The following is a 14,724-nucleotide window of genomic DNA, read 5'->3' on the forward strand; positions in this document are numbered from 1 at the left end:
GTTTGTGGTTCAGATCAACTCGCGAGCGCAAAAAAACCTTTACCATCCGCCGACAGGGCATAGGCAGATCCAGGGAAAGCCCCAGCCCCCCCCCCTCCGCATAAAAAAGGAACGGGAACGAAAGAAAAGAGAAAAGAAGGGGAAAGAGAGGAGGGAAAATGAAGAAATATAAGAGTAGACAGAAGACTGAATAAAATAGGATGAGGTGAAGACTTTGACAATGAAAAAAGAGGTCTTTGAGAAAAGATATTCTTCTAATTCCGATGACCCTGACTCGATTCCTAATTGGTCAAACATTATGAAAAATACGAGACATTTGGCTTCCTCTTGCTCGTACGCACGGGCGTCCGTCTATATAACAAATGATATTTTTATGAAAATATGCACCCTTTTTCTTAAAAGTTAATGGAGAGGGGGACAAATTAATCGTATCGAGTCGAGGTATTCAGAAATGAGTACAGGAGAAACTATATTTCACTGATTTTTATGATTCATCCCATTTGATTAACTCATCTATGCGTGTTTTGGGGCTAATCTTTCCCTTACGCACTGCTTTTTGGCAGAAGTTCTATGGAAAATGCACCTTTTTTCACACAAACTTTGAGACACTCTGTATTCATTCCCCCCACTGCTCGAGAATGAATGGGCAGTTAACGACGGGGTGAAAGATTTATTGAAGAATGGAGTGTATATGTCATGAAAATGAAAGTCATTTTCCCATTTGATATTTTCAATACGTGTTTTTTACTAGATGAAGTTAGTTGTCGAATAGGCTCTCCTGGCATTTGAGGTCTATATCGGTGACGTCACTCAGGAAAGTCATGCCTGAACCATCAGCCGGGCAAGGGTCGCAATGGTAGTATGATTTATGCATATTGCACCCGATGTATACAATAATCTTGTCCTCCCGTTCAAATGAATGTGAAACTCATATAATTTTCATCAGATCATTCAACAGGAGTACTGTAGTACACATTTCTTTGTTACAAGTGAATTGAAGTCCCTCCAGTGAGTTTGATCACCCCTATTGTGAAAATGTATCACCCCTAAGTTGTAACACAGTCAGCTGTTTGCACTCAGGGTCACTCATTGACCTGTGTGTGCGTTTAAGAGTTGTACACGATTTTCTGTCTCATTTAGGCAGAAATCTTTCATAATGTAAGTGGAGACAGAAGAGTGAATAAAATAGGGTTAGGTAAAGACATTGAAAAAAAAACAACTATCATGTCTCAAAAGAGGTGCGATAGCACCGTCGGTAAAGCCGGGAAAACATTGCTATGTATAAAAAAATTGCTCTGAACTTTGAATACTTTGAAAAAAAGTCTTCTTCTTATTCTGATAACAAAGATTCGATTCCTAATGGTGCGTTAGTGCCCCTTGGTAAGGCATAATGGTCATTATGCCTACCAGGTCCCTTGGAGAGGACCTTAAGCCGTCGGTCCTCTGGTTGCTTGCTTACAAGCATTCATGCTTTCTTAGCAATCTGGTAAAAAAGTTACTATGTAGTATATAGGCTAAAATTTTCGCTTCGTGCTCGCATCCACATCTACTTCAGATTTTTCATGCATAGTGCTTGAAAAGGTATTTAAATTTACCCCCTTTTGGACTGGAATATCTAAGTATTTTTAGATCACTTTATATTTTTAGGTTTTTCAGTTCTGATTTGCTTTGCAAAGTGTACACCGATAATTATTACTATTATTGTTTTTACTATGACGAAGTTATATTTATGCATGTGTGTAAAATTACGTAATGAAACTAAGTTTTGGGGCTGGCCACACATACAAGCATTGCTTATTTTCGGCAGCCCCTCCGTTTCACTCTAAAATAAAATGAAAAAAAATCTTTTAAGGCAGCTTAATGTCAATAATTGTGTTGATCAAATCTATAAGCCTTATTATGTTTTATAAGATGTTATGTAATGTTATATGTTATGTTGTATTATATTGAGGTTTTACCTGACTGCTAAGAAAGCACGAATACCTGTGAGCAAGCAACCAGGGGACAAGCGGGTTCAGGTCCTCTCCGAGGGACCTGGTAATGTGGATAAATGCCTTACCAAAGGGCACTAGCGCAGAACTTGGGAATCGAACCCGGATCACCGAAATTCGAAACCCCCGCTTTACCAACTGAGCTATCGCTATGTTTTGTTAAATATATTCTTTATTTTTATGATATGTTTATCATATACAACATTGTGAAACGGAAAACAGTAAATAAAATGAAATGACTGAAACATGTATTCAAAATGCTTGAATTCTAGGTCTAAATCTAAGAAACAACGCACACTTAAGTTTATTGAGATACGCAGCTTGTTCTACATATTTATAACGTGCTTGAATTATCCAGTTTCAGATCAGAATATCAAGAAAAAACTTCTGCTCGCATTATTAACATGGATGTAGGAAGATACCTGATATCCCATTCATTTTACGATTTACAAAACATTAGAAGAGTTTCTTGGTCTTAGATCCAAAATCCATTTTTCGGCTCACGCTGCCGTCAAATGTTAAGTTATGAAACTTGAGTCCTGAAGAAAATACCGGTGATTGGACCTATTGCTGACTGGACCCATGGCAACGATACCAAATGATCGTTAGCCGAAATGGGTTTAGACAAAGTGATAGTGAACTAACTGAAGTTAGACCAAATGGAGCGTGGACGAAATGAGAGTAGACCAAGTGGTTATTAGACCAATTGGCTATTAGACCAAGATGAAATAGACGTAATGATATTGGACAATGTGGATATTGGACCAATTGAAAAAAAAATACAATTAGACTACATGATAATAAACAAAATGGAGATTAGACCAACTGGATATTAGACGAGATGGTAATTAGACGAAATGGTTATTGGAAGTTGTTGATAGTTGACTAACTAATGGTAGACAAAATGATATCAGACATACGATAGTGGGGAAAATGTGGTAGACGAAATGGCAATAAACCGATAAATAGCCCTACAAAGAGTGATCCTCATTTCCAAATCACTTAATTTTCTTTCTCGTGTCTCAAAATAGTTAGTGAAAGCATATTTTATATCTTATCTGGAGCTCGATGCCTGAAGAAAATACCGCTGTGACATTATACGTTGACAATTTGCTGCGACATTACACGTTGCGACCTCTAGGAAGAACAGAGTCATTATATCAATGGCTCTGAATAGAGTGATCCATCGGTATATTTTTATGTGCATGTTTATATATTTAATATCATATCTTGTGCAATGTATTTCATTGTGATTTTTATACGGTAAATAAAACCAAACCAAACCAAAAATGTGACGTTATGCGTTAGAAAAACTACGACATTATGCGTTGGTGCGACATTATCGGTTTTAACAGGGCCTACTAGTGTAATGAGAGACATGGGCGAATCAGGGTACTGTTTCACGAACACGTGTTACGTAACAAATGCACAATTTACTATCATCCAATCAAAACGAATATCAATAGCTTATAATTCTGTTATCTTTCAATAATGAATATATATATATATTATACACAACAAAAAAGTAAGTTCCCCCCTTAAACAAACATCAATAATTTCCGAACCAATGCGAGTTTTTACTATATTATTACATGAGCGTGTAGGTAATTTTATAAGCTATTCTCTGAGTGAAAGTTATGGACGCATTTTGCGTCATGCTTCAGTGAGCACCGTCAGAAGGCAAAAATGTCACTTGTTAAAAGTCACAAGCGAAGTATCATTAATTTGATTCCATATTATTGGAGCTAATTCCACATTATCACCATGAAAAATAATCAGAAGGCTTGTAAAAGGTACTTTCTAAAAGACGATACAATTTTCTTGGGCTAAATTTCGCGGTTGAATAAACACAAGTCCAAATTTGCTATAATTGGATTTTTTTTACACATTTCTATCAATAAAAATGATAGAATATGATAACTGTTATTTTTTGGGAAGAGTGTCTTCATCAATATTCATCGTTTCACGGTTCAATGAACATTTATCGAAAACAAAAAATACGATTTTCAAGCTCGTCCCGAATCAGATATATCGAAGATACCGTATAGCAACCAGAATTTTGCGCTCGAAACGCAGAATGAATGCTTCCGTTGCGTATGCGAAACCTAAACAAAAATAATTCGTTGTCCCACAACTTGCATTACAGGACAGTGTTTTACGACGGGCCCAAAAGTCTCTTCCAAAATCAATATACCGTCGTGAAGTCCGTCCGCATTGCACCGCGAAAAGTGGGGAATATATAAGTTTGTCAAATAAACCAAGGGCATTTTATTTTTTTCCAGCTAATCGTAATTGATGATTTCAAGTTTATATCTTACCATCACCAAAATCAGTCTATAACCATTAACTTAAATGAAATAAATACCCGGACACCGAGTCGGGGTACTAACATCCAAGTACTTTGGAAACTCATAGACGTTCTAATCATAATGTGGTATGCGCTATAAAACAAGTATTTATTACTTTTACTATCTTCATTACAATTACTTCGGCCCGTATTCTGAAGTCAAGTTTAACTTAGACCATGGTCTAAATCAGTACTAAAATTATGGGAAGCCAAAAGCGTCAACATTGTTATTAAGTTGTATGTTTCTTATGTTTACTGTGCTCATTCCTGATTCCTTATTGGTGAAGACAACATCTATTTATACTTCCTAGACAATTTTAAATGATTTGAGAGCCAAATGAGCAGGAATAATGATATCTCTACTGTTAGTAATTTATGTAACAAGTGGCTATCCATACTTACACCACAACTTTAAACCTGAGTTGAAGTTAAACCCGACTTCAGATAAAGGGCCAAAAGTTTTAAACTCACCATGTTAGAGATAAGATGGAATTGAATAAAATAATTACCTGTATCACAAACCGTGCCGGTAAAACCAATCTCACATTCACAGGTGTAATCTTGAAGAACAGAGCCAGGAATACACGTTCCGCCGTTCATACATAATGGGTCGAGAACATCGCATATGTTCCATCCTGTTGATATAATTTGCCAGATAGACCATGTGTTTTTTTTTCAAATTAATTTTTTTCATTAGATTTTAATACTCTGTTATTGCAATATATTATTTGAGAAAACGGGCTGCATGTTCGCAAGTACCTTTATACAGGGGCAGATCCAGCTTTCGCCAAAGCAGGGGGGGGGGGGGGGGTGGTGGCGATTTCTTTTTCACCTATATATTCCCCGATCGGCCGCTCGAAGTTGATTGCTATTTGTATCTTTGAAGGAGTAGTCCTAATAGTCACTTCTTAGCTTTATTAAACTACATAAACATTCTTATAAGCATTATCTAAAGAGCGCGAGTGAGAAGTGCGACCTATCATGTGCACTAAATTTAGGATCTTCCCGAATTAATAATGCGAGCGCAAAGCGCCAGCAGAAAATATTCTGATCTGAAAGAGGGTCAAATTAAGCACTATTTCAAGCATTGTGTAGAAAAATTGTGACGTGGTATGGATTGCACTTGATAAAGCGCTGATATTTTTTTTAATCATTTTTTTTTATTTTGACCTTGGAGCGGGATATTCTAAGGACAAAATCTTCCCATCTGTCTTCCTAAGCGCGAGATGAAACTTGTTGATGTACCATTCTAAGAACTGGACAATTTTATTAATATTAGGAATTCATGCAAATTCTATTATCTTCTTATCAATCTAATAAGCCTAATAATAGTTAAAAATGTGTTGATATTATGGCCTGAAAACTTGACACCTTTTTAATCAAGGCTAATTGTCGAAATATTATCATAAATCTAGATCTCTTACATTACGGAGCGTTTGGCCCAGTGAATTAGTCTTCGGACTTTGAAACAGAGGGTCATGGGTTCGAATCCCAGCCATGGCGTAATTTCCTTCGGCAAGAAATTTATTTACACTACATTGCACTCGACAAAGGTGAGGTGAATGAGTACCTGGTAGAATTTATTCCTAGAATGCTTTAGCGTCTGTATGGCCGCTCAGCTACAGCCGGGGTAATAATAATATACCAAGTATATTTCAGCGCCTTGAGCACATAATCAACGTGGATTTGGCGCTTTAGACATACTCTATATTATTATTATTATTAATGTAACTTATTTAAGTTAACAGGTGATACCAGTGTTTACATGTCACACACAAACCCACAGTTACCAAACAATATGTTCAATAATGAATTGGTACTTAAAAGAAGTGTGTCTGTAAAATAAACTAGTCAATAATAATCAAAAATAAATTAAGTTATATTTTTGAATATGCATCTACACACAATGTGATATTAATATGGGGGTGAAAATATTTCATTAATATCTTCCCTTACCTTTTTGAGGGGTGACAAAGATAACAAATTAAAATGGCATGGACACATTGGTGTCATCTCTAACAAAGTTTTCAAAGGAGTTGGTATTATCAAAATATTACGATTCTGCCAAAATCAATATTGATGACTGTGCATTGTTCTATTACCTTATTTGATTAAAATACTTCATAAAAAAAGACTACTGCGAAAAAAACTGTCCGTATCATTACGAATTCTTTTAATCTTGCCCACTAGAAATCACCTTATTTCTCAATGACACGATTACAGATTTTAAATATTCATGATATAAATCTCTGTAATAATGGAATGTTTGTGTATCTTTGTAGCAGAAATAAGACAACGGGATGATAATTTCATTGGATTCTGTTCGAGCTCATTTGAGATCGTTACCACAACTGGTATTTATCTTTAATTCCGAACTTTATGTTTACCTACCTAAAGCCGATGAGATAAACTTAATGCCATAGCCTACGCTAGCCATGTCCTAGCCTCAGATAAATTCATTTTGTCATTAATCGCAATTGGATAAGTGTTTAGAGGTCATATCCACCTCGTAACAATGTTGATTTTGAATCGATAGAAAAAATAAAAACAAGCATAGAGTTAAAAATTTCATTGAAGTCGGAAATGAAATAATAAAGTTATATTTTAAATATTTCGCTTATTGATCACTAAACAGTTATATGCACAACTTAGTAACATGCAATTGAGAGAGTCAATGATGTCCGTCACTCACCATTTATTTTGTTTTGCATTGTTTGAATGAAACAATAGCCTATTTCAAGTTTTACTGATTTGGCATGAAGGGCCATCTTAACATTACCATAACATGATGTAAAAATGGTAATACCACATGTCCAGGGAGGAATAAAACTTTGTTTTACAGGACAATGAGGAGAAATTTAAAATATTCCATATAATAAACCACAAAGTAGTTAGTTAGTTAGCAATGTCATTATTTACCTCGTTTGCATACCAGCCAGGGTGTATATATAACTGTCTTTTTAAGTAAAGTGAAACTTAAAAAAGTCATAACTATCTTTCTATTTTACATCCGATTTGTTGGACATCCGATCTTACACCTGTTGGATTTTTCTCTTTTATTCAAATAAAAACTCTTTGTTGGGGTGGATTTGTACTTTAAGAATTGGATCTAAATAGAGATCTAAGCCTAAGGCCTATAACGTTAGAAGGGTACATGTACTTTGAGGAAGATGGATAATTTATGGAATGCAACGCGAACGACCATAATTTTGTAAAGATAAGCCCACGCCCATGCGCACTCTTATTCCGAAGACGCAAGTCATTAATATTCATATTAGGGCCCGTAACTCATGTGGAAAAAATAATTTCGCGCATGGGGGAGGGGGACTAGAGTGTATGTTGCTGGAAAGTTAATCCAAGAATAAAGGTAAATAAATGAATTTTATTCCTACACGTTCCTCTATTCGAGCAGATATATTACAATGATTGAGTATGAGAGAGAGAGAGAGAGAGAGAGAGAAAAGTGTTATTTACCCATAATTGTCCTTTTATTCAGAACAACCGAAATTAATAATAACGATACAAATGTCGAAACAAAGTTTTTTTTTAAATAAATGGCCTACTAGTGTAATATGAGACATGGGCGAATTGGGGTACTGTTTCACTAACACGTGTTACGTAACAAATGCACAATTTGCTATCATCCAATCAAAACTAGTATTAGTAGCTTTTAATTCTGTTATCTTACAAAATTGAATATATAACTCAACCTCAATAGTTACAAAACAATACGACAGATACATAACTACAAATCATAGCAGGGGAGGGGGGGGGGTATATGCACAGGGCAACCGAGAGTTAACTATTTGGAATTAGGTACTCAAATCAAATCTCCATTTTGGGAAATGGAGATCATATTCATCTTTTTCTTGGCAATATTGATAATATTCAAAGTCCATGTTACATTTAAACAAAGCTTTGAAACCATCGATACCATAGGGCTTACTTTGAAATTATGTTACTTTTAACAAGAGCGAGATACATATAAGTTACAAACTTATCGCGTGGTATACCAAACATTTAAAAAAAAGAGAGATGCAATATTTAGGTTTTCTCTTTGATTAATAAGAGAAATGGTTTCATCCAAAATTTGATTCATTTTACGGCATACACACATAAAAAAACCATGAAAAGCCGTTTTAATGTCTTAGTTACAAAAGACACGAAGGAGGGGATCTTTTCTATTGATTTGGAAAAGAAATTGTTAAAGTCAATACTGTTCAATGAAATATTTTAAGATCAAATACACGTAAACGAGTATCAATGGTACCTTTAAAGTTGATTTTATCCTTTTCATTTCCAATCCACATTACCTAACACGTATATTGCAAATTTGTTACCATAAAAAAGTTTGATTAAATGAGCATCAGAACTTACCCGAAGCAACCATGCCAATAGCATAAGAGTAAAGAACAAGTCTCAGAAAGGAAGTCATCTTTGAAAAAAAAAGACAACCGATCTCGATGGAAACGAACAGAACAATGATTAGGAATTGATATGGCAGACTACCATATCCAAATTGCAATGAATTGTAATGGCCTCGGTGATATTAGCCCCTGGAATAAAGGCGTTAATGTTGAGATTATTAGGAGTGATGTTACGCCCATGTAAGACTTGGATGGGTGTGGCCTGCGCAGGCGAATAGCAGAGGTTCATGGCTCACATTCAACATGTTCAACATATTACAAATCAATCGAGCAAACGGAGTTACAATTTTATCAGTGTCAGCAATACAATGTTGATAAGAATACCCAATGCAAAGTGTGTGGTCATGATATTGTATTGGGGGTCGAAAATGCTATTTTTTGTACCTGTATGGAAATAATGTATATTTCAGTACCTGTACGATTCTTGCCTTGATTGCGTGAGCAACAAACATGTGGGCCCTGTCTTACAAAGAGTTACGATTAATCCGATCAATCGTAACTCTATGGAAATCCATCCAGCAATAAACCTCTGGGCCCCGTCTTACAAAGAGTTACGATTGATCCGATCAATCGTAACTCTATGGAAATCCATCCAGCAACAAACCCCTGGGCCCCGTCTTACAAAGAGTTACGATTGATCCGATCAATCGTAACTCTATGGAAATCCATCCAGCAACAAACCTCTGGGCCTCGTCTTACAAAGAGTTACGATTGATCCGATCAATCGTAACTCTATGGAAATCCATCCAGCAACAAACCCCTGGGCCCCGTCTTACAAAGAGTTACGAGTGATCCGATCAATCGTAACTCTATGGAAATCCATCAAGCAACAAACCCCTGGGCCCCGTCTTACAAAGAGTTACGATTGATCCGATCAATCGTAACTCTATGGAAATCCATCCAGCAACAAACCCCTGGGCCCCGTCTTACAAAGAGTTACGACTGATCCGATCAATCGTAACTGTATGGAAATCCATCAGCATCTTAATTTTTTTCTACGAAAACTTGCACAATGTCCTCTTTATGCAAAGAGACGTGCGGTGAATTTTCAAGAAAACAAATGCATATACATCATAGCTAGAAAACATTTTTGAACAAACATGCATAGTAGATGCTGACGTTGTTGGCTGTCCAGAGTTACAATTGATTTGATCAATTGTAACTCTTTGTAAGACGGGGCCAAGATGTCATCTGGACTGGCCACACCAATCTGTTTGCTCTTATGTGTGGTGACAATTATTTGCTGAAGAAAGTTTTTTTCTGTTTGCTTGTTCAATAGGTACACTCATAAAATTACATTTGAGTAGCTGGACAAAATTTCTCTCAATATTTCACCATATCTCTTTTCCTTTCCCCCCTTAGTCTTGATGTATTATTCATTTATTTAATTATATATATATATATATATATATATATATATATATATATATATATATATATATATATATCTGACGGTCAATCGGATCGGGCTCGCCCTAGCTACTGACCGTCTATGTGGTCTAGTGGTTAAGGCACCGGCGTTCAAAGCTGGGGGCCCGGGTTCGATTCCCGGCAGAGACATTTTTTCGGCATCATCAATCTTTCCAAAGGGTAGATAGCTCTGGGGAACCTTGATTTAAGCTACGCCTATCATTGTTCTCTTCATCCATTTCTTTACAATATTTAAATAAAAAAGAGTTTCCAAAAGCTGTTGTACATGTATAACTTTACACATTTATATATATATATATATATATATATATATATATATATATATATATATATATATATATATATATATATATATATATATATGTGTGTGTGTGAATGTGTGTGTGTTTATATATATATATATAAACACACACATACATACACTGGGTTAATAATAAATTTGTATATAATATGGTAAAATGAAATTCATTGTCATGATCGAGTCTTATTGAGAAATATCGGGCAATAACTAGTGATCTGGATATGATTTTTTGGTAAATTTCAACAGAACTTGTGCAGAAAAGATAGAATTCATATAACATGCATGTACCTGGGAAGAGCACAAGCAATTAATCATTAAAATTGAAGTATTTTGATGCAAAATATTTTGTATTTATTTTGTGTTTCGGAACATCTGTTCATAGACTGAAAATTGTTGACATTTTAGAGCGGTGATGTTAAACTACACCAGTTTGGTTTTGGCCTAACATTAGATAGGTGTTTATACAACACCAATTAGAATTAAAAACAGCATGGATTTGATTCCAAACTGGTGTTGTTTCATTTCTTCTCTGGTGTGGACATATATACATTCCGGGCTGGTGTCAAATCAACACCGGAGATTTTTGCAGTGTACAAACCCTGTGCCTTTTGCAGCAGTTTGTATCGTTATCATCTTTAGATTTTGTGAATAAACATGAAAACATTACGTAGCTGATATCATACAGTCGCATGATACCATGAATACTGAAGTAGTGTATTGTGATTCTACATCATAATATAAAACAAATCCCCTTAGCATTTTTATTAAATGTGCATTTTTTGTACCAAAACATAATGCACCTAAACTAGAAAATCATAAATTGACCAAACTGCGGTTCGCATGAAATGATGATTTTTATTATGATATTCGTGGTTTTAAAGAAAGACCGAAGTGGTAAGAACTGACTAGATTAAAAGATCAGTGACCGGAAAACCAACACTAATATTAAATTTTCGCTACTACACTTTTCCTGAAATTTGATTTGCTTGCCATATAACCTAAACAATTACATGAAACTTTGTATATTTCTTAATATGATGTGCACCCAGCAATTGTATTTCCTGTATTGTAATTTGATTCAATTATCCGTCAGTAAGCATTATAATCAAATCTTACTTTTTATTCAATTAATACTTCAGATTAATGCTTCATAGTTCTCCAGGCTGTATGATCTGTTGCATCCATTCGGTACAATTGATTTTTTTTTCTTTAGCAAAACTGTTGGGGTACATAAAAATCTAAAAAGAAGAAATGTTTCGCAGGGTAAGTTTGATTTCACCTTGATACAGCGTACAAACGGGCATTTCTGCGCAAACAGATTTCTGCGAGCTTTACAAAAAATGGACAGTGCTCATTCAAGTGTAACATTCGGTCAAAAATTTTACTTTCATTGGATAGATGAGACCTAAACCCAGGATTGTATGTGAGAATATTACCCACATGTTGTATACTTTTTAATTCCCAGGGCTTTTTCAAAGTGTAATTTTTTTTTGATACGCACTGTAGTATTATGCACAATGTGAATGGGAACAAATTATTTCAACAGAATTTGGCTTTGCTTGGCCAAATGGTTGTGTATGAGTAAAATATTGTCTGAAAATATGCATTTTATTGATCACCCTTGTGAATTTTTTGGCCCCCATTGCCATTGTACGCAATACTGTTTGGGCCAGTGGCGGCTATTTTAGATATCAGAATACAGAAATGTTCCCAAATATGACATATGACAATTGTCAATGATCTTTTAATCTAGTCACTTCTTACCACTTCGGCCTTTCTTTAAAACCACGAATATCATAAAAATCCAAAAAAAAAAAAATGATTTCATGTGAACCGCAGTTTGGTCAATTTATGATTTTCTAGTTTTAGTGCATTATGTTTTGTTAAAAAAATGCACATTTAAGAAAAAAAAATGCTACGGGGATTTGTTTTATATTATGATGTAGAATCACAATACACTACTCCAGTATTCATGGTATCATGCAACTGTATGATATCAGCTACGTAATGTTTTCATGTTTATTCACAAAATCTAAAGATGATAACGATATAAACTGCTGCAAAGGCGCAGAGTTTGTACACTGCAAAAAAAACTCCGGTGTTGATTTTACACCAGCCCCGAATGTATATACGTCCACACCAGACAGGAATTGAAACAGCACCAGTTTTGGAATCAGATCCATGCTGTTTTTAATTCTGATTGGTGTTGTATAAACACCTATCTAATGTTAGACCAAAACCAAACTGGTGTAGTTTAACATCACCGCTCTAAAATGTCAACAATTTTCAGTCTATGAACAGATGTTCCGAAACACAAAGAAATACAAAATATTTTGCATCAAAATACTTCAATTTTAATGATTAATTGCTTGTGCTCTTCCCAGGTACATGCATGTTATATGAATTCTATCTTTTCTGCACAAGTTCTGTTGAAATTTACCAAAAAATCATATCCAGATCACTAGATATTGCCCGATTTTTCTCAATAAGACTCGATCATGACAATGAATTTCATATTACCATATTATATACAAATTGTATTAACTATTATTTACCCAATGTATGTATGTGTGTGTGTTTTTACGTATATATATATATATTTATATATATATATATATATATATAAACACACACATACACATACACACGCACATATATATATATATATATATATATATATATATATATATATATATATATATATATATATATATATGTGTGTGTGTGTGTGTGTGTGTGTGTGTGTTAATGTGTGATGTTATACATGTACAACAGCTTTCGCAACTCTTTTAATAAAATATTGTGTGAAATGGATGAAGAGAACTATTTTATAAATATTGTGTGAATGAGTTGCCAAAGCTGTTGTACATGTATAACTTCACACATTTGTATACTTTCTCCCATACGTGTACTGTATCAAAGCAATAGCTTTGATCCAGCTGAGGCATGACGGCTTGTCATTGTTCGAAACCCACCTTCACCCGACAAAGGAAATTTTATTATATATATATATATATATATATATATATTATAAAGGAAAAAATATTATAGTATTGAAACATGCGGGGTACAAAATAACGAGGCAGGTGTAGAGATCAGAAAATCATTTCAATATTCACTTTATTCAGCTTTTAACTTTTAATGGTCTTCAGAATTCACAAATACTGAGCTCACAGACAAATTACATGTACATGTACAAGGTTGAAGAGCATGAAGAGTCAACTGCCAGGTTTCTTAGCATGGTAAAAATGTTGTCTACTCTCTCAATAATACATGTATCAATGGTCCTGTTCATGCAGGACACGCCCTAGCAACCAAACCAAAAATTGTTTCTATTCATTCTAAGCACCTTGCCTACAAGGTGCAGGCATACAGGTGCAGGCATACAATACAGGCTGACCTGTAACTTTCTATCATTCACTTCAGGCTCTCTGCCCAAGAGTTATGCCTGCACCTGTTATTCATATCACTACAGTATCATGTCGAAAATCTGTCTATCTGACGGTCAATGGGATCGGGGTCGCCCTAGTCACTAACCCATCTCTGTGGTTTAGTGGTTAAGGCAACGGCGTTCAAAGCTGGGGGCCCGGGTTCAATTCCCGGCAGAGACATTTTTTTGGCATCATCAATTTTCCAAAGGGTAGATAGCTCTGGGGAAACTTGATTTAAGCTACGACTACCATTGTTCTCTTTATCCATTTCTTTCACAAAATAAATAAAAAAAGAGCTGCCAAAGCTGTTGTACATACATAACTTCACATACATTTAAATATATATATATATACATATATATATATATATATAATATATATTACACAAAAATTGTTCAAAGATAACATATTCAATGTTTGAGGAATCGATCAAATGAGAATAGTTATCCTACAGAAAACACAATAACAGTAAAATATAACCAAATGTGTATGATATCATTGACATAGTAAATAATTCAACACAATTTATGCAGGAAATGAGGAATCTAATTTTTATTGAGCACACCATACTAGACCTAAGTAGCAAACAAAAAAAGAAATAAATATCGCCAAGCTATGTATTGGAAACTTGTTTGCTTAGAGTACGAATGATAATATATATACATCTTAAGTTATACATGTACATGTAACATATTGGATAACCCAAAATACTAACACAATCAAGAAGATACCATTTAAAGTTAAATGAAAGAATTATATGAACAGTATTCAAAATGAAAGAGAATGTGCTAATTTC

The sequence above is a fragment of the Lytechinus variegatus genome, chromosome 6 (genome assembly GCF_018143015.1).
Source record: "Lytechinus variegatus isolate NC3 chromosome 6, Lvar_3.0, whole genome shotgun sequence".
Taxonomy (NCBI): domain Eukaryota; kingdom Metazoa; phylum Echinodermata; class Echinoidea; order Temnopleuroida; family Toxopneustidae; genus Lytechinus; species Lytechinus variegatus.